The 22357-nt window shown below is 36.9% G+C and overlaps 1 long non-coding RNA gene across 1 annotated transcript in view; it reads left to right on the top strand.

The window, feature by feature from the left end:
- The first annotated feature begins 315 nt into the window (after window positions 1–315).
- LOC110347186 (uncharacterized) overlaps window positions 316–22357 on the top strand; it is a 91056-nt gene continuing 69014 nt past the window's right edge. Inside the window, exon 1 of the long non-coding RNA XR_002391630.2 lies at window positions 316–522. This is a non-coding gene — a long non-coding RNA (uncharacterized LOC110347186). The remainder of the gene's footprint in view (window positions 523–22357) is intronic.

Below are 22357 nucleotides of genomic sequence, written 5' to 3'. Positions count from 1 at the left end.
TAGAAAGTCCTTTTTGTCCATAAGATACTTTACTTAGGGCTTCTAATCCCTTCAAAAGTCTTTTATGCCTTCCTTCCTTCCTCCCTCCCTCCCTCTTTCATTTCTTCTTTCTTTTAATAGAAGCCACCTGTTAAAGGATGAGGCCACTGCTCAGCATCTGGAACAGAAAGTTAATTTTCCTGCTTGCTAATTATGGAGGAGCTGTTCTTGCACTACCCAGTATCCCTAAACAAAGCACAGAGGCTGTGTCCTGGTATGAGGCTGTAGCTGATCATTTAGATCAATGGTTACTTGTTTCTATGGCCAAAGAACAGTCAGTCTTAGGAGAATAGAAACCTTTTATTCCAACACTTGTTTTGGTTTTTCAAAGTCTTTCACTTTGAACTGCTTATTTCCTTATGTGATTGTTAAACCTACATATATTTTTTCCATGCCCATGTAGGTGAGGTTGGTGTACTAGCAGGCGGTAAAATATAAAATAGAAATGGGATGTCAAGCAGATGAAGCTCTGATGAGGCACGGGTCAGTTCTCTGTTGTGTTTTTTCTTTTTGGTGTGAATGATAATTTCCTCAGTTCTTATTATTTCTGAGTTGATAATGTAATTTTAAAATGTTGTACCTGTAATGACTTCTTGTGTATTTTCATATTGTAAGTCTTTTCCCAAATTGTTGAATGTCTTCAGTTCAGAATTAGAAAAATATTCATTTGTTTTTCCTGTTATCACTTGGTATTTCTAGATTCCTATTAGCAGAAATGTGTATTTATTCTAAATAGAGGAATTTTCTTCTTGGGTTATTAATAAATAAGTCAAGTAATTTCATTGCTAATCAAATTAATTTATTAATTTAGAGCCACTTATTAATAAATGTGACTGACTTTTCAAAAACTATCCTTTATCCATGCGTAATTATTGACACACACACACATATATGAAGACAGTGTGAAAAAAAGATTTAATATACCTCTTAAAACTAATATGATAACTGCAATATATATTTCTATGTGATAGAATTATGGATTAATTTATACCAAAGTCATTAATGAGTGCATGAATTTAGAATATCTACTTTTTACTATGATTGATGGGGATATTATTGACAATTTTATCTCTTATGATATTGGGTGCATTAAAATAGCTTGGATGCAATGCAGTGTGGCTCTTATTTACTGTTACTATGACAACACTATTTGTCCTTTCCTAATTACCAGCATATGATGTTGCTTAAATATCTTGGCACTGAGTCAAATAGTAAAGAATTTTATCATTATGGTGTTTTTTCTGAGCCCTGGAGAGTTAAAAAGTGATTTATGCCTTTTTCATTGAATAAAGGGTTAGCACATTGGCTAAATTTGGATTGCTGCCTGTTTTGCAAAGAAAGCTTTACTGGAACCCAGCCATTGCCCATTGACTGACATATTATTTATCGCTGCTTCCACACTACAGTGATGGATTCGATTACAATCATCCCTTGACATGGCATCTGTTCTAGGATAATCTCCTTGGTACCAATGTCCATGGATGCTTCAGTTCCTTAGATAAAGTGGCATAGTCTTTGCATATAACTATGGCATATTCCCATATGTTCTGAGTCATCTCAAATTACTTATAATACAAAATACAACATACACACCATGTAAATAGTTGTTATACTAAACTGTTTGGGGGAGAATGACAAAAAGTATGTTTGTACATACTTAATATAAACAAATTTATTTTAAAAAACATTTATGTCCATGTTTGGGTGAATTTGTAGATGGAACTCATCCACAGAATCCATGCTTACAGAAGCCACTGTAGATGCAGCAGAAATCCCCTGGTCCTCAAAACCAGAAATATTTACTCTCTGGTTCTTTATGATACTGACTCTTGCATTAAATTTTGATGTCAGCTTTTTAAAAGACCTACTGATTTGACTTAGCTATTAATATTCATTTAGGCATTTGTGATTTTGACATGAAATTTATTTGAGTTGATATCCATATGCCAGTAAGATGTGGTTATTATTTTGACATTCAACTATTATTACCTTTATCAAAATACTTGCTAAAATAAATGAAAGTCATATCTTCTGCTCTACCATCATTCTAGGAAGTTATCATGATTTAACTTCATAGTTATACATGTGCTAACTACCATAGGCCACAGCAATTTGAACATTATACTGTCACACCTCCTATAAAATGACTGGTAATGATTTATTTTTAGTTATAGAGACAGTATTAAAGAACATATTCTATAGGCTTGGAGAGACGTGGATGTGAGTCCTAGCTCTGTTTCTTATTTGATGTCGGGTCCTGGGGTCATTTATATAATCTCTAAACAATCATTTTATTAGCTATGAATTAGGTAAACCTGTGGTCCAATCTACTCCAATACAATGGAGGTTTACAGTGTAAAGTAGCTGTAAAGTAGCTCATATGTAGTTTTAAATAGGAGAATGAGGACTGGGGATTTAGCTCAGTGGTTTCACTGCCTGCTGCGCAAGCGCAAGTACCCGAGTTCAATCCCTGGTACCAAAAATAAATAAATAAATAGGAGAATGATGCAGTATAAAAAATTCCAATGGTTCAAATACAATTTACCCCAATGCATTATTATTTAGACATCAAGTAATAGTGGCTGAATATAAGGCATGCTACTGTAATGAATGTAACAGAATTCTACTTTGGTCATTAAAGGAATGAAGATATTGTAGACATATAAGATCATATCTTACACACATGTCCATGGGTTTTGCATGTGATTAATCTCCCGCACTCATGTGCTGGTAGTTTAGTTCCCAGGCTGGCAGTACTGGGAAATGGTCTGCACCTTTAAAAGGTGGGGCCTAATCCCAGATCCTACGGTCTGTTGGAGATGTGCTGGTGAAAGTGTTTAAGGTATTTTCTGGGAAACCCTGGTTAGTTCTTGTGAGGGGGTTGGGACCCTGGCCCCACCCAGCTACTGTGGGTTCCTTTTTGGAGCTGTGATCTCCCCTCCTCCTCTCTGCTCCTCCCAGTCCAAATGGAGCCTTTACTAGAACCACTACTTAGACTTTTACCTTCCAAAACTACGAGCTGAATAGATCTCCTTTCTTTGTAAAGTTAATCTGCCTTAGCTATATCATTACAGTAACAAAAAACAGACTGATATATGTATGCACTCCACATTTTTCCTCTTGGCGACAAGCTTTATCTTGGAAATGTTTCATGTGCAATTCTTTAGTCCTGGTGTGCTTTGCCCTCCTGCTCATAACTCAGCAGCCTTAGCTGGTCCTTACACCTTCTCCCATCAGAGTGTTTTGAGTTTTTTTCCTTTTATAAAGTCCTGTATTTGCTACAGTAGTTTCTCACCTTTAGGAATTTGATACACCTTTTAAATTGTGCTAGCACTTTTACTTTTAGATTTTTTCTCCTTTAGCATGCCACTTAGACTTACTGGCATAAATTTTGGCTGGCCAGCCCTTCATCTTATGGTCATATAAACTGTACTATTGTGGTGTATAACTTTGTAGAAAATAGGATTTCTTGAAAATATATTATTTTACAGCAGAAATTATTACCCTATTTACTTGTTGGAACATTGAAAATGTCCACTGAAATTAAACAGATTATTATAGTGTTTAAAATACTTATAGTGTCTAATATATTTTGGGAACAAGGGAAAGGGGAATTATCTTGGGATAATTTTTAATAGAAAATATTGAAACAATCTAAATGCCCATTAATTTGAGAATGGATGAAATGGATAAATGTTACATTTGTATAAGTGATAGTTAAAATAATAAACCAGATATGCATGTGTCAGTATAAATTAATTCAAAATCATAATACTGAAAAGAATCACATCACAAAGATCTATGTAGTATCTCAGTTATGTGAAGTTATGAAAATAAAACTATATGTTTTTATGAAACACACATGTAATTAAAATATAGGAGTATGATCAGAAAGGATACATAGCAAGCTCATGTAGTGGTTACCTCCATGTGAACAAGGAGAATGGGATGGGACAAGTTCCATTGGTTTCTGGAATGTTTTATCCCTTTTGGAAATTTGTTTGTGTTTGTAATTGTAGGTTAGAGAGAATAAACACACTCTACTCCTTCTCTTCCACTTACCACTACTATAAAGCCTAGTCAGAAAGCATGAAGCAGTGATTTGTGTACTCTGAAAAGTAAACAATTACCAACAGATTAGGAGAGCACATTGGAACTTGGCAATGAGTTTACTTTTTAAAAAAAAAATTTATTTTCCTTTGCTTCTCATGCCATCTGGCCTGGACATAATTATTGCAATGTTGAGCTTTGACAGGTAGCAAAAACTTGGCTTTATGACTGAAAGACAATAAGTGGGAGCCCCAGGGAACTAGAAAGCACTTAGGAGATCACGAAGAGGAAGGGTCTTAGGAAGGTGATCTCATAAAGTTGTACACAGGCTCCTGAGCTCACAAGTTATGTCTGCAGAAAGGTGATCCTGAGCATTCTGAGAACTAAACAGCTCACTGAACAGGTTTCCTGTTGCTCACTTCTTCAGGTGCAGGTGGGCCAGGTCCTCTTAGCAGCAGGAAGGTTGTGCAACATGAGCTGAGATTGGACCTGCAGGTGACAGAATGTAGGTTGAAACTTGTGTTCTGAGCTTAAGTGGGCTATTTTTCTGCTAAAAGATCTGAATTCATCATAGTATTTAAACATGACCTAAAGTAAGTGTCATAACATAATGTTCAAAATATCCAGGATCTGATCCAAAATTACTTAATACATAAATACCCTGGGTAGAAAAACAGACGGCAGAGGTGGTAGGTTTACATGAGAAAGATTTTAAAGCAGCATCTTACAGACTTAGACATTTTAGATATTTTAAAGCTCTTTTTAAAAATGCTTCATTAAGCAAGCACAAGAACTCTTGGAACTTAAAACTAATAGAAAAATAGGTCAGTAAAAGTTTAAAGGGGAATTAAATGGAAATTTTAGAATAGAAAATACATAGTAACTAAAATAAAAAGTGTACTGCATAGGCTCAATAACACAGATGAGAAAAGAGTCTGTCAGCTTGAAGGTAGATCAATAGAAATTATCCAGGAATGCAGAGATAAATATAAAAAATTAGATCTTCAGGAACTTGAGAAACAATAAGTAGAAGTCAAGCATTCATTTGATTAATGTCGCAAAAGGAGAAGAGACAGTGTGGTTCTAAAAATATTTGAATATCTAAAAACTTTCCAAATTTAGTCATATTTTGTGAACTTTAAACAGGATAAACCCAACAAAATTTATTTTCAAAAACAAACAAAAAAACAAACACGCTTCTGAAAACTAAAGACAAAGAAAAGAATCTTGAAAGTATACATGAGAAATTGATATATCACATATAAGGAAACAGTGATTTGAATCAAATTAAATTTCCAATCAGAAAGATGAAGGCTTGAAAGAAGCAGCATGATACATTTCAAGTGCTAAAAATTCAATGAAAATAAACTTCCCAAATGAAATACAGGCATCTTCAGAGGAAGAAAAATTAAGAGAACTTGTCTACGTAAAACTGACTTTAAGATAATCTATTTTTTTTCTATTTGTTGAGGAATTGGTTAAAAATTGACCTTATAATGACCATAAAAATACAAAAATACAGTGTAGAGATTTTATAGGGTAATATCTCTGATCATATTTTTTTTTGTTAAATTCTTTTATTGGTACATTTTAGGTATACAACACAATTACATTTCTCATTGGGAATTGTATCTTTACATAATGCATCTTGGTTCTTATTTTTTCCAAATTCCTAGCCCTCCCTTCACACCCTCCACCCTTCCCTATTTACAAAGACTTTATTTCCATTTTTTCCATTTCTCATCAGTTTTCCTTTCCCTTTTTTCATTTCCCCTGCCCCTCCCACTACCCCTACCCCTTTGGACCTTTTCTTCCTATTTTACATTATCAATTATTCATTCTAATCATTGGTACATTTTAGGTATACAATATAATGACATTCATCATTGGAAATTTGCACCTTTACATAGTCTCTCTTGGTTCTTATTTTTCACCCTTGCCCAGCCCTCCCTTCAACCCCTCCATTCCTCCCTATTTACAAAGATTTTGTTCCTATTTTTCCATTTTCTCATATTAATTCCATACCCTTCTTTGCTTTCCCCTAGCCCTCCCACTTCCTTCCCCTTTGCCCCTTTTCTTCCTATTTCACATTACCTATTATACATTTTAGTCCTTATCTACACTTTCAGTTTCTCACACCAGAGAAACTATTTGGTATTTATACATGTGTGTCCTATTTCACTTAAGAGGATCACCTCAATGTGCATCCACTTAGCTCTAAAAGTATCTAATTTTTCATTTTTTATGGCTGAGTAGTGCTCCATTTTATATAAAAAAATTTCTTTATCTGATCATATTCATATGAAACTACATATAATAAAATTATATTAACTATTTGAAAATTAATCATTTTCTTAAATTATAGATAAGAAAATTAATGGAGAAATTATAAATGATCTATCAAACAAGGAAGAGAAAAATGCTGTATATCAAAACCTAGAAAATAAAATCATTTAACAGTTACAAATTAGAAGCACACATATATAGGAATAAAGTAGAAGTAAGTAGTTAAAACTATTGGAGTGAAATAAGTAATAAAGATCAAAGTAGAAATTAATGAAGTAAAAACAAATATAGTATTAAAAATAGCTAAATCCAACAACTGGTTTTCAGAAGAAGCCAATAAAGTAGATAAATCTCTTAGTAACTTGAAGGAAAAATGGGTCAGAGTAAAAAAGAAAAGATACAAAGCCATAAAATTTGAAATTATTAAAGGGATCATACAACAGTACAACATAAATCTCTGACAAAATTGAAAGTCTTGAAACCAGTGTTTACTAGCAGGATAGAGACTAACAGTGGAATAAAAACAAAAAACTTGAATAAGCCAATTATTGTTGACAATTGAACAACTGTTTAGTAATCTCTCTGCAATTGGACACGAAATGAGGACCAGATGGCTCATGGCTAACTTGTAATTTTTAAGGAATAGAGAATTTCAGTATTATTTAAACTACTTAAAACTTCAGAGAAAATCTATAACTTTCCCTAATTTATTTTATAATGCTAGAATATCTTTAAACACAGACGTAGTACTTACAGTATTAAAAAAGAAATGACATAACCATACAAATTATATTATGCAGTTGAGAGCCTAGTGCACTACTGTAGACTGAATGATTCATTATTAGTTGTGAAGTTGATTTTCAAGCTGATGCCCAATCTACAAGAAATCAATCATGGCAAGCTGTGAAGGAAAAAGTAGGTTTTCGCTGTTGCTGTCCATCCATTCCAAAAACAGATTCTGAAAGGCTTGAATGTTGAATTTAATTGTGACACCAATAGCTCAGTTTGAGTAGAGGTAAGGAGTAAGCAAAATGTTTAAAAAATCTGAAAAGTATAAATCAATAAATTATAATCACCCATGTGACTGTTAATCACGATATAGCAACTTTGATGGAGTAGGAAATGTCTAGCATCTCTGTGTCTGGATGATTGACATATAGGCCTGTAAAGTGAGAGAGGAAGACCTGTCCCAGATGTGGATGGCACAGACCAATAGGGTTGTAGCCTGGAGAAAGAAAAAGGGAAAGAAGGAGGGACCAGTTTGAAGAGCTCCAGTCTTCCCTATCAGGTCCACCCTTAGCCACTATCACCTTTGGATTCTCTACTGTGCAGATGGCTACTGGGGACTCTCCCGACTCTGATTCTGTAAGCCTAACAAATAAATACCCTTGAATAATTATACACATATTTTGCATTGATTTTGTTTCCCTGGAGAATCCTAATACAAACTGCAATTTATGTCACTAATAGAATTTAAATATATATTCGAGCAGACATGGAGGTGCACATCTGTAGTTCCAGCTATTCAGGAGGCTGAGGCAGGAGGGACTCTTGAAGTCTCTTTGAGACCAACATAGCAAGATAGCAAGACCCCATCTCAAAACAAAACAAAAAATTTGATTTGTATGTGTATATAAATATGTATCTCTAAATATGCACATTACCCACACACATATCTGTATACACCAAACATATATAACAGAATTGTAACATAATTTAAAACAAATTGGGATGGGAATTTAGCTCAGTGGTTCCACTGCCTGCCTCGAAAGTGCAAGGTTCTGAGTTCTATCCCCGGTACCAAAAAAACAAAAACAAAAACAAAAACCCCAAAATCCAATTGATTCTTCTCCGTTATCAGATCATGGGTATTTTTACATGCCATTGGAAATCATCCTAAGACATGATGTGTTATAGCTGTATAATATTCCATCATGTAGATATTTTCACTGAAAGTTTTTTTAAATTCTTTTATTGGTACATTTTAGGTATACAACACAATTACATTTCTCATTGGGAACTTGTACCTTTACATGATGCAGCTTGGTTCTTATTTTTTCCCCATTCCTAGCCCTCCCTTCACGCCCTCCACCCTTCCCTATTTACAAAGACTTCATTTCCATTTTTTCCATTTCTCAGCATTTTTCCTTTCCCTTCTTTCCTTTCCCCTGCCCCTCCCACTACCCCTACCCCTTTGGACCTTTTCTTCCTATTTTACATTATCAATTATTCATTCTAATCATTGGTACATTTTAGGTGTACAATATAATGACATTCATCATTGGAAATTTGCACCTTTACATAGTCTCTCTTGGTTCTTATTTTTCACCCTTGCCCAGCCCTCCCTTCAACCCCTCCATTCCTCCCTATTTACAAAGATTTTGTTCCTATTTTTCCATTTTCTCATATTAATTCCATACCCTTCTTTGCTTTCCCCTAGCCCTCCCACTTCCTTCCCCTTTGCCCCTTTTCTTCCTATTTCACATTACCTATTATACATTTTAGTCCTTATTTACACTTTCAGTTTCTCACACCAGAGAAACTATTTGGTATTTACACATGTGTGTCCTATTTATTTCACTTAAGAGTATCTCCTCAGTGTGCATCTACTTAGCTATAAATGTCTCTAATTTCTCATTTTTTATGGCTGAGTAGTACTCCATTTTATAAAAAAACCACATTTTCTTTATTCAGTCTCCAGTTGATGGGCATTTGGGCTGTTTCCAAGTTTTAGCTGTTACAAACTGTGCTGCTGTGAACATGGGTACACATATATCACTGTGGTATGATTCTTTTAATTCTTTGGGGAAGATCCCCAGCAAAGGAATAGCAGGGTCAAATGGGACTTCCAGTCCTAGTTCTTTGAGGTATCTCCATACTGATTTCCACAGTGCTTGCACCAGTCTACACTCCCACCAGCAGTGGAGCAGGCTTCCTCTTTCTCCACAACCCAGCCAGCATTTGTTATTTGTTGATTTCATGATAGCAGCCATTCTTTCTGGGTGAGGTGGAATCTCAGTGTTGTTTTCATTGGCATCTCTCAAATGACCAGTGATGTTGAATATTTTTTCATGTATTTATTTGCTACTTCTACTTCTTTGTGTGAGAAATGTCTGTTCATTTCAGATGCCCATTTTTGGATTGGGTCTTTAAATTTTGGAGGTCTGATCATTTTAGGTTCTTTATAGATTCGAGATAGTAGACCTTTGTCTGAGGAAAAGCAGGTGAAGATTTTTTCCCACATTGTGGGTTGTCTTCACACTGCTGGTGGTTTCTCTTACTGTGCAGAAGCTTTTTAATAGAAGAGATCCCACTTGTTGATTGTTTGTGCTAGTTCATGGGCAACTGAGGTTTTTTTCATAAAATTTTTTCCTACACTGATGTCTTCAAGAGTTCTATCTAACCTCTGTTCCAACTGGTTCAGTGTTTCTTTTTTAATATTTAGATCTTTAATCCATTTCAATTTTAGTTTAGTGCATGGCAAGGGATACAGGTCTAGTTTTAATCTTTGGCAAGTTGAAAGCCAATTTTTCCAGCACCATTTATTAAAGAGGCAACCTTTCCTCCAGTGAGGGCTCCTTTATTGAAGATAATATGGCTAAGTGTGTCTGGTGTTGTTTCTGCATCTTCTAATCTGTTCCACTGGTCCTCAGGTCTGATTCTTTGCCAGTACCATGCTGTTTTTTTTATCACAGTAGCTTTGTAGTAGAGTTGCAGGTTGGGGATTGTGATACCCCCTGCCATGTCTCTGTTACCTAGAATTGCTTTTGCTCTTCTGGGTCTCTTCTTGCTCCAAATGAATTTTTGGATTGTTTTCTCAAGGTCCGTAAAGTATGCTGCTGGGATCTCAATTGGAATTGCATTAAAATCTATGTAGCAGTTTTGGAAGTATGGCCATTTTCACTATATTAATCTTTCTTACCCAGGAGCAGGGGATGTCTGTCCATTTTCTGATATCATCTTCAATCTCTCTTTTCAGAGTGCCATAGTTTTCAGAGAAGAGGTCTTTGATTTCTTTCGTTAGGATGATTCCTAGGTATTTCAGTTTTTTGGATGCTATTGTGAAAGGAATTGTTTGCCCTATTTCTCTCTCAGTGAGTCTGTCACTCGTGTAGAGGAAAGCTATTGATTTTTGTGTGTTGACCTTATAACCAGGTACTTGACTGAATTTGGTTATTAAGTCTAGAAGACTTTTGGTGGAGTTCTTGGGGTCTTCTATATAGAGTATCATGTCATCTGCAAATAATGAGAATTTGACTTCTTCATTTCCTATCTTTATTCCTTTTATTTCTTTCTTTTGTCTAATTGCCATGGCTAATGTTTCCAAAACTATATTGAACAAGAGTGGTGATAGTGGACATCCTTGTCTTGTTCCTGATTTGAGTGTGAAGGATTTCAGTTTTTGACCATTTAGTATGATATTGGCTGTTGATTTTTCATAGATGGCTTCTATCAGTTTGGGATAGAGACCATCTATTCCAATTTTTTGTAGGGTTTTTATCATAAATGCATGTTGGATTTTGTCAAATACTTTTTCTGCATCTATGGAGATAATCATATGGTTTTTGTCCTTGGCTCTATTGATAGAGTGTATTACATTGATTGATTTTCATATGTTGAACCATCCCTGCATCCCTGGGATGAATCCCACTTGATCAGGGTGTATGATCTTCTTGATGATCTTCTGGATTCTATTTGCCAGTACCTTATTAAGGATTTTTGCATCTATGTTCATTGGTGAGATTGGCATATAGTTCTCCTTTTTGGTTGGGTCTTTTTCAGCTTTGGGGATCAAGGTGATGCTTGCTTCCAGGAATGAATTTGGGAGTATTGCTTCCCTTTCAATTTCATTGAAGAGTTTAAACTGTAGTGGCCGTGGTGCCTCTCTAAATGTCTTGAAGAATTCAGCAGTGAAGCCATCAGGGCCTGGGCTTTCCTTAGTTGATAAGTTTTTAATTACATTTACAATTTCATTGGTTGATATTGGGTTGTTTAGAATTTTTAGGTCTTCTTCATTCAACTTTGGTAATTCATATGTATCTAGAAATCTTTCCATTTCTTTTGTGTTTCCATCTTTTTGGCATATAGGTTCTGGAAGTAGGTATTGATGATCCTCTGGATTTCTGCTGGGTCTGTTGTAATTTCACCCTTTTCATTCCTAATTGCATGGATTTGGGCCTTTTCTTTCCTTTTTCTGATAAGGTTGGCTAAGGGTTTGTCAATCTTGTTGATTCTTTTGAAGAACCAACTCTTGGCTTCATTGACTTTTTTGTATTGTTCTCTTAGTCTTCATTGCATTGATTTCTCCTCTGATCTTTATAATTTCTTCCCTTGTATGAGCTTTTGGATTGTCCTGCTCTTCTTTTTCTAGAAGCTTGAGGTTCAGCATCAGGTTGTTTAATTGGGCTCGTTCTATTTTCCTAATATGCGTATTCACTGCTATGAATTTCCCTCGTAAGACTGCTTTCATTGTGTCCCATAGATTCCGATATGTTGTATTGTCATTGTCATTTAATTGAAGGAACTGTCTGATTTCTTCTTTAATTTCCTCTGTGACCCATTGGTTATTCAGAAGTGTGTTGTTCAATTTCCACGTGTTTATGAAATTTTTGCTGTTTCTTTTGCTATTGATCTCCAATTTCATCACGGTATTGCCTGATAATATACAGAGGATAACTTCAATTCCTTTACACTTACCTAAATATGTTCTATGTGTGAGTGTGTGGTCTATTTTGGAGAATGACCCATGTGCAGCTGAGAAGAATGTGTATTCTGATTTTGTGGGGTGGAAGACTCTGTAAACATCTGTTAAGTTCATTTGTTCTAGAGTTTGATAGAGTTCTAGTATTTCATTACTTATTTTTTGTCTAGCTGGTCTATCTATTTGTGACAGTGGGGTGTTGAGTTCCCCCACTACAACTGTATTAGTTCATATATGACTTTTCATGTCTGTTAGTATTTGTTTTATATAGTTGGGTGCACTAGTGTTTGGTGCATAGATATTTATGATTGTCATCTCTTCCTCTTGGATTGTTCCCTTTACAAGGATGTAGTGTCCTTCTTCATCTCTCTTAATCAGTATTGGTTTGAAATCTACTTGACCTGCAAAGAGGATAGCTACTCCTGCTTTTTTGGGGGGTTCCTGTGTGATGGAGTATTGTTTTCCACCCTTTAACTTTCAGTCTATGAGTTCCTTTTGAATGAAGTGTGTTTCTTGTATGCAGCATATTGTTGGATTTTGCTTCTTGACCCATTCTGCCAGTCTATTTCTTTTGATTGGTGAATTGAGACCATTAACATTGATGGTTATAACTGAAACGTATTGACTTGTCATTGCCATGACTTTTTCTTTTTGTTGGGTTCTCCCCTTTACATTTAATTTCTTGTCATGCCAGATGGGTTCATTCTGCTTTGCTTCCTGGGGTTGTGATCCTCAATATCTGTTCCTAGGCTATTGTGTAAAATTCTTTGGAGTGCTGGTTTGGTATTCACGAAGTTCCTAAGGTGCTCTTTGTCATGAAAGTATCTTATTTCTCCATCCATTTTGAAAGATAGTTTTTCAGGGTACATCAATCTGGGTTGGAGGCTGTTTTGTTTTAGGGCTTGGAATATGTCACTCCAAGCTCTTCTTGCCTTGATGGTTTGTGTTGAGAAGTCTGCTGTGATTCTGATGGACTTTCCTTTGTATGTGATTTGTTTCTTTTCTCTGACTGCTTGGAGAACTTTGTTCTTCTGTTGAGTTTCTGGAATCTTAACAGTTATATGCCTATGTGTAGATTTTTTTGATCAAGGCTACTTGGAGTCCTATATGCCTCACTTATCTGTATGTCAAGTTCTTTTCCCTGCTGGGAAGTTTTCTGCCATCACTTCTGCAAAGAGTTTTTTTAATGTCATCTGCACTCTGTCCTGTTTCTTCATTGACTCCAATCAGTCTTATGTTATTCTTCTTTGCATCATCTAGCAGCTGCTGGATTGATTTCTCGTGTTCCCTTACAATTTTGAAACAATTTTTCTTGTCTTGGTCATTAATTGCAATCTTATCTTCTATATCTGAAATTCTGTCCTCACATTGGGTCATTCTGCTGGGTAGACTTTCAATGGAGTTTTTCATGTCCTGGAAATCTATTTGCATCTGTTTTATGGATTCCATTTGTTTCTTATGTTGGGATTCCATCATGTTCCTGAGCTCCTCTGTAGAGTTATTAATCATGTCTTGCACTAGGGGCACAATTTCTCCTGTTATCTGAGAAATTATTTCTGATTTCATTTTTTCCAGATCTCCTTTAGTTGCCAGTTCAGTGGGTCCAGGTGGTTGAGTATCACAGTGTTCCATCTCATTTCCCTTTGGGGTTGGTGTAGGTGATCTGGAAGTCTGGTTTTGAGACTTATTTAAGTGTTTTCTCATTTCGACTTCGGGGTCAGTGGGGGTGCTATTGGTGTTCACGCGGCTCACCTCTGAGCTGGGAGAGGTGAGCCAGGGGCTGGGAATGGTGGTAGAAATGGTGCCCCCAAAGCCCCTTCTTTTTGGCCAGGAGTTGTGGGATGTTTGGTAGCCCGGATGCCCCTTCCTCTGGACCAGGAGCAGTGGGATGGCAGCTCAGAAGCCCCTACCTCTGGGCCCAGAGCAGCGGGACAGAAGGCAGCCCAAAAGCCCTTTCCTCTGGGCTGGGAGCAGCGGGAGGGACGGTAGCTGGGCAGCCCCTTTCTCTGGACCAGGAGCAGTGGGATGGTGGTGAGAAGCCCCTACCTCTGGGCAGGAATTCTTTAAATGCTGAGAACTTGATTAGCTCCAGTACAGTGGTCTGGTGTTCTGGTGTCCTCTGTGTTTTTGTAGTGTGGAACCAAGTGGCTGTACAGAGAAGAGGCCAAAGGAGTGTGTGTGTGTGTGTGTGTGTGTGTGTGTGTCCAGTGGACTGCTGCTTGGGCGCAGGCTGATTCAGTGTTTTCAGCCAGACTGGCAACCTTGGGACCGAATTCGCAGACCTGTCTGTCTGCAGTGGGCTGATTCGGTGTTTTCCACATGACTGGTCACCTCAGGACCACTTCCGCAGACCTGCCTGTCTGCAGCAGTCTGATTCAGTGTTTTCAGAGTGACTGGCCACCTCGAGACACTGAAAGTTTAATTAATACAGTCAGATGTGTAGCACTGTAAGGGGACATTAAATATGTATCTCTAAATAAAACTGAATTAGTGTGCTAGAATTACAACATTTGAAGAATACACTAGGTGGCCAGGGCTGACTTCCCCGAGCCCCATCCAGGAAGGATGTGCTCATCTTGAGACTCAGTATTTTACTTGGTTGAAAGAGTTTCCTAGTAAGAGTGATCCATGGGAGATGATGCCTACATCTGCACAGCAGAGGTTGTGGGCCCTGGCGCCCTTGACATCTTTCTGTTTTTGGCTGGCTGAGTCTTTATGAGAAGCTACCTTGCACACTGTCTGCAGCAGGCATAGCAGCCTCCCTGACCTCTACCTATCAGATGCCAGTGGCAATCTCTCCACCTCCACCCCCTCCACCCAGGCCCACTTGCCCAGTTCAGAACCACTGTTCAAAGTACTTAACATTTAGCCCTCTATCTTCATAAACCCATGCAAGCTTTGGAAATGAGCTAATCTCTCAGGAGGGTCTGTACAATGTATAGAATCACTGGCAATGAAGTTAACATTGTGTTTATGACATCTGAGCACCTCATTTTTCTCTGTGGTTTAGCTAGCTCATTATGCTTATTGTGACTATGGCCAGGTTTAAGGGGCTGAATAGAAGAGGAGGGTTTGTGTCAATCAATATATGAAAACACAACTCGGTGGGCATGTTCCTCTCATAATGAGAAAAATATTCATATGCTGCTCTTTAAGACCTGAGATATCTTTTCCGTAAGTATAGACTTTATGTCCTATATTTCCTGATACAAAGTTAAGTGCTATGTTGCTTACAAAGACTAAGACTCAAGGTAGAAATTCAGGCTCCCTGTGTGTAGCTGTGCATATTACACAGTGTACATGTCCCAAGGCTGACCTCCAATGTCTTGTCCATTGGAGTTGGGCAACATTTGTCTAAATTGTTCTCTCATCTCTTTTGACAATGCTGAATCTTAAAGTCAGACTTATAAAATCCAGTGGTTCTTTTTCTGTGACCATGGAAAAACATCTGTTTATTAACAGTTGAAGTGTCTTTTCACATTTTGAGATAAGATGTAGTCAACACATAGTGACTTCCTTAAAAACTGTCTTCTTGTATAAGAATGCATTTCCTGCAATGAGATTTATATGAGATTCCATTTCAATAATTGTCTGCTAAGATTACAACGTGCTATTGGAGGAGTATATTTGGAAAACCACAATGCATTTCAGGAATCACATACTTGGAAACCAGATCAGAAGTGGTGGCAGATATTAAATAAATACAATGCATGCATTGTTCAGTTAAAGAACTTACTAAGTAATAAAAAGACAAGCTTATGAGATGAAATAATTCTGACAGGTATGATTAGAAAATGATTCTCCAGATTAAAATTTTAATACAAATTGCAGTATGATTCGATTTTTAAAATTTTTGGATATGTTAAAAGTTTTGACTATTTCTACTATGTGTGAAAGAGGGAAGGTAAATAAAGATGAGGAAGGGCAATGGTAATGGACATTTGTTCGTGTTCATAGTCGCCATTCCCTATTGTCTTGGCAACAGTTCCAATTTATTTGGGAATATAGTTCCTGTCCCCTCTTCTTTCCATATGTCTGTGTGTGATGTTGTGGGGGACATGTCATCCTGTCTCATAACTGAAGCATGAGATCTGACCCTAAAAAAATCAGCACATTTCTCTGGCTACAAAAACTGATCGAGAATACTCATAGGACTCAATCACTATCACAAGAGGCGGTGAGATTTTTTTCTACCTTACGTGGTTTACAAAAAGAGAAGCATAGATTCCAAACTTCAGGGGACTGTCTAGGAACCTTGCAGAGTAGGACAGAGCGAATAGCTGACTTTTCAGGATAATGACTAAGTGTAGGTGAAAATGGTTGGAGATCTACTTCCTCTCACCCCCATAACCACCGCGATCGACATGCACCCACTCTGTGTGGTGTCACACTGATATTTGCACTTATTAGGTGACTAAGGGAAATGTACAGTTTTTTAACAAGGAAAAATCTTTTTACCATGATCTCACATTTGTTTTTTTCTTTTTATGGTATCAGGGATCTAACTCTGGTCCTTGAGCTTGTGAGGCAGGCGGCGGAACCACTGAGCTAAATCCCTGGCCCTGATCTCACATTTTATTCCAGCATGTGAAGTGAGATGAAAAGTGAAAAAAAATGTAGAATGTCAATGGTTTAATTTGATGTAGTTTATCATCACTTAGTAGGGTTGTTTGGGCTCATTATTTTTATTCACAGTAAGAATTGAAGACAAATATAATGTCTATAGTGTTTTTTTCCTTTTAATCAAATGGGTGATGAGGAAGAAAAATTTGAAGGGAATCCAACAACCTCCATTCAAAGGTCAGTAAGAGCACTGGAAGGTGAGATGGAGTGGGTATATCTAAAGATAGATTCCAGGAGTATGAGAGCTTATTACCTGAAAAGATTTCCTAACTAGCTCTTTGGATCATGCTTGCCATGCATACATAGTAAAGTTGTAAACAATATACTTTATGTGTGAACAATAAGAATATTTGTAAAATTTTATATATTTTTTTACTATCAATATAAAAGTATTTCCTCAATAATACTTCACCTAGTGGTGTGATACCATGAACTCTATATATTTATTTTTAATTTAATTTAATTTTTTTTTGTACTGGGTTTCAAACTCAGGACCTTGCACTTGCAAGGCAGGTGGAGGCACCACTGAGCTAAATCCCCAGCCCTGAACTCTATTATATGTATTCAGACTATGGGCAGTGATAGAAGAGCATGCATGGTATAGGGTAAGACCAATCTTGATTCACTGATGATACACTATATAGACAAAGTCACTTGTTTCTAACTTGCATGTAAAATGTGTATTAAAATTCCAGGAATAATTATGAGAAGAAATTGCTTGAAAAATTGGTCAAGAAATGGGAACTACATAGAATTATAATTACTTGGAATTATTAATCAGTAAAATAAACTAGGTGACCAGTTATGATAATCTCTCAATTTTTCCTATGTTATATATTACAAATTGATGTAGTGATTACAGAAACAATTTTTCTTAAGATTCCTCAGATTCAGTTAAAAAGGAAATTGGCCCATTTGTTTTACATAGTGCTTTGATTTGAGAGTGAGAACAGCTGAAGTTTCATACAGTCAAAGAACGGTACCCTGACTCTGGCAGTCTGTTCACTCTTCCAAATTAGAAATAGGTATAGGCATAGAATTTTAATTCTCAAAAGCGTTCTTTAGGCCATGTGGTTAAACTTTTTTAAAATGAAAGAAACTAAAATGAAATAAGGTCTAGTGTCTTGTTAAAGTCTCCCAGATATTACTGATTTTCAATTTTGTTTTTTGCTATTGTGAAATATAAGTAAATCATGTTCTGGATTCATTGTCCACCAAGATTTAGTAGTGATTGGTCTCATTTTTTGAGAAAAATGAGAAAGTGCTCACGATTTACTATCATCTTCTTGAATATGTACACTTTTTAACAGGAATATTTAAAAAATGTTACTACTGCAATTTGTAGGCAATTGTATCATCAGTGATCTCAGCCTGTTACCATGATTTAAGTGCGAGACATTCAAAATTGTAGGATTTTCTGGGCAGTTGACATCTAGCCAACTGTTGGATAGGAATCAAAGCTTCACAGGTTACATTTTGGGGTGTTGTGCTTGTGTAATCAAGACTTGATTCTCATTTAAAAATATGTATTTTTATACAATATGAAACAGTGTCTTGTGGATGTGATACCAACTAAGGTTCAGTTGCAGATGTCTGGAATCCTGTTAGCCAGTTGAAGCAGAAAGACACTGAATTTTCCATGGCTTAAACTGAGCGGTTACTTCCAACCTGATCTGAATATTTGAAAATCCAGTGACATAGACAAAAACAAGGAGAAAAGAGGAAGGACAGGAGGAAGGAAGCGAAGCAGAGGGAGGAGTAGCTGTCCTGGGTGCTTCTTTCACTTGACCAGGAAGCTGGCCCTCAGCTGCGCTTGTTAACACTAGAGAATTTTGTTGGCTGGCCGACTGGCATAGGCCAATACTGTGAGGCTCCCTGCCGTCCCGCCCTGGAGCAGTCTGTTAGAGAGCAAAACAAGGAGCAGATGCCCAGCCCCCAGAGCTGATTACCTGAGACCCTGTCATGGGCACCTTCCCCTCCTTCCCTCGTATGCAGAATTTAGCTGCAGAAAACTTCCACAGTAAACCACATGGACTCGAACGCCCGTCTCAGGCCCTGCTTGTAAGCAATCTTAAGATAAAGGAACACACAGAAACAGAAAAGACAGCCTACAGGCCCTCACATTCAGCCTTGGGAAACTTTCATGATACGCGGACTCCAGGCAGATGGCACTATTTGCCTTTGTTTTCTTCTCTAATTACTAGGGAACCTAGTTTCTTTCCAGCCTGCTTTTCAATTTTCACTGAAAACTCAGTACGGGCACTTGCTTGTACCAAATCCATCGCCTTTAATTCTACTGCCAAATACAGATTTCTTGCAAAACTCAGAGGAAAACAAATTTGATTTCTTTGTTGAAGCATATTGATTTCATTTAAAGGGATTAGTGTTATAATAAATACAGGTTGTTTTTACTTTATCCAGTGGATATGAATAAATACAACAAAACTTGTTATATGAGAAGGTTAAGGAAAGAAAAAAAAAGTTTACATAGACAAGTGATATTCATATTGATTGATAAAAGGAAGTCAGGATGCATTTCAAACATGCTGAAGCCTTATTTGATGCTTGTCCTAGTTACTTTCTCATCGCCGGGACACAATACCTGACACCCAGAACCTAAAGGGGCAGAAGTTTACTTTGGCTCACAGTTTGTAGAAGTTTCAGTCCAGTCAGCGCCAGTTCAGCCCAGTCAAGGCAGGGCGGCACAGCAGAGGGGAAACAGCTCATGGCATGGAAATTGGAAGCAGAGAGAGAAGGAAGGGAGGAGGGAGGGAAGTAGACCCTTGTAGGCTACGGACCCAGTCACTCACTTCCTCCAAGCAGGCTTCACTTCCCAACAACACATTTAGCTGCAAATTCATCAGAACACGTGGGATGAGTACCTGGATTTTCACTGGTAGAATGAGGATGCGCTCCTGCCTCATTGGATCTCAGTCTGGCGTGAAGCTTCTTGGAGATCAAGGAGGATGGGTGCCTATTGCTGCAGTTCTGTCCTGCCCCTTAGACTTTTTTCCATTTGACCCTGTCCCATATACGCGTATCTCTAGCTTACAGGGAGCAGTGCAGGCAGACTTTAAGCTCAGGTGAGATCTGACACACATTAGGGTTTACATGAGATTCGCAGAAGGACCTGGATTCAAAAGAAAGGCGGAAGAGCCATCAGGAGTACAAGTTGGCAGTGGTGCCATTCGTACAAAGATGAAATGTTTAAAAAAATTATTTTTTGAAGAATTGAATCAGAAGAAGTAGTAGAGTTTCTCTAAAACATCAGACATTAAAGAAAAAGAAAGTGTTTTCTTGTTTTAGCTTTGTGAGATTTTTGTTCTATTCTGTTTTTGTGTTTGCTTTATTTCTAGATCAGCTCATGACAGAAAGTCAGCTGCAATCTGAGAGACATTAGTCATGGTCTTTTCTATGTAAGGAGTATGTCCGTATTGACAGATTTCCTCCCAGGCTGTCTTGCAACACCATCGAGCTGAATTTGAAATGATACCTGTAAAACTTTGAGTACCAAGTGATGAGATGTCATGGAGACACAGGGCACAGGGTGTGCGTGTTTTGATTGCTGTCATTTACACGGGTTGCATTTCACTGACTTTGAATTGAGTCTCTACAAACTGAAGTACACCGAGCAACGAAATATCTGAATAATTTTCATTTTGATCTCCAGTGCTGCCAAAAAGAAAACAAGAGAAAGTATCATTGTTAAGTGTGATCATGGTCACCTGCAAATATCATGTGTAGACTAAGAGTAGTTTGTGTATTATTTATCTCGCTCTCATCTTAGATACAAAGTACTGACTTTCAAATTGACACCTGGCTCAAAATGGTCAGTTTCTGCCCTCCACTGTGGTATAATTTTAAAGCTTGATTTAAAATTAATAATTAACATTAAATTAACATCAAATAAAATAATAATTAATTAAAAATCAAAATTAATGAAGTCATTATTTGAGCTATAGATTAGGAACTAAGGATGTGATATTCTGTACATAGCTTAGAGAAAGCGATCTGACTAGGAACAGGATTATTGTATGAACAGATGGAGGCTTCACTGCCATGAATGCCTCTCCTCAGCTAAGCTGGCTATCAGTTTCAAGTTGTACACCTTCACCAAAAAGCTTTTGTAACTGAAAACATAAGTGCTTCTGGTCTCCCTAGGTACAGGTTAATGAGAAAGGCAAGCAGTCCCTGGAGGGAGGGTTTGCCCTCCTCTGAGAATTGACACATTGGACATTTACTTTTGCATTGTTTAAGAGCAAACCAAGCTGGTTCTTTTGTTACATGCTAACTTTTTGAGTTTCTTTTTGGACCTTTCTCTAAATCAAGAATTACCCTTTGCCAAAGAGGAAAGTAGGGACTTTCCCTGTGCTATATCTTTTGATCATAATGGTAATCATTCTTTCTATTTATCATTCTTTCTATTCACCTGTCCTAAAACATAAAGTTCTTTCAGGAAATGTATGAAAATGTGTGTTTTGTATAATTCTAGTCAGGATTTTAGGAGCAGTACGATGCATCTATTTCTATCATTGAAAAAGCTATTAACTTTGTTATTTTTTTTTTTACTTTTTTGACAAATGCTAGCAATGTGTTAGCATGGGTTGATATCTTTTTCTTTTTAAGCTTTTGCCTTTTACTAAGAATGAATGCAGTCCTAAAAATAAACATTAGTACAATGGGAATATGTACAACCTGCAATTTCATACATAAAGAGAGAAAATTTGGATATATTTGAGCAGGAGCTAAAGGAGTATTTTTAGATATTTAAAAAATTATTTTATTTCTTCAAGGTAATTTGTACTCTCTATGACATGTTTAATAATCAATACAATGCAAAAGTATGCCAAGATATATATTGATAAAGCATCGTGTCTTTAAAGTATAGAATCAATATTTAAAGCTGTTGCCACACTGTCTCTTAACCTTTTGAGATTTATAAAAATGGACTAACTATAAGATTTTTCTGAGCAGCTATTGGCTTTGCTACTAGGGAGCATTTGTAGCATTGTAAAGATCTAGGGTAAACTCACCTTTCTTTGTGGTATACCGATTGTACCCTATTAAATTCTAAATTCTGTGAAGTAAAGCTTACACACTTTGAGAATGTGCCACAGTACATTCTTACTTCGATTCAGTTGGGCACAAAGTTGGGGTTGTTCAGTGTACATATCAGTTGAGTAAACTGAATAAAATGACCACCATCAATATACTCTTTTATTCTGTGATTCCTGTTAATAAAATGAAAATTATTAAATGAAGTTCAACTCTTGTATTACATCCAGTCAGTTAGAGAAAAACTGCAAGAATATCAGTTATAGTACACGACAGTGCGCTTGTTCTTTCAGACTTAGGCAACGTGCTATAAGGAACACAGAGACAAAGCAACTTAAAGTTGCCTCAGGAAAGAATTTACTGTGACACAGTGATGTGAGAACTAGAACTGGCAATTTTCTGGGCTAAGAACCTAACAGGTGCTGGGTGGTGATTGAGGGAATGGGAAGACATGAGTTGATTAAAATAAAAAGGTGTTGGGTGTGTGACAGGAGTTTGGACTGATTAGAGTGAGAAAGGGAGAGAAGCTGAAAGGTCAGATTACATTGAATCAACCACCTTCTGTGCTAGACGATACACAGTAGGGATGATAGGGAAATGACA

Source organism: Heterocephalus glaber, unplaced genomic scaffold, assembly GCF_053883595.1.
Source record: "Heterocephalus glaber isolate CG9 unplaced genomic scaffold, H.glaber_assembly_v1.0 deba00001058, whole genome shotgun sequence".
Lineage (NCBI taxonomy): Eukaryota > Metazoa > Chordata > Mammalia > Rodentia > Bathyergidae > Heterocephalus > Heterocephalus glaber.
The sequence above is the reverse complement of the archived record's forward strand: the minus strand, read 5'-3'. Positions and strand labels throughout refer to the sequence as shown.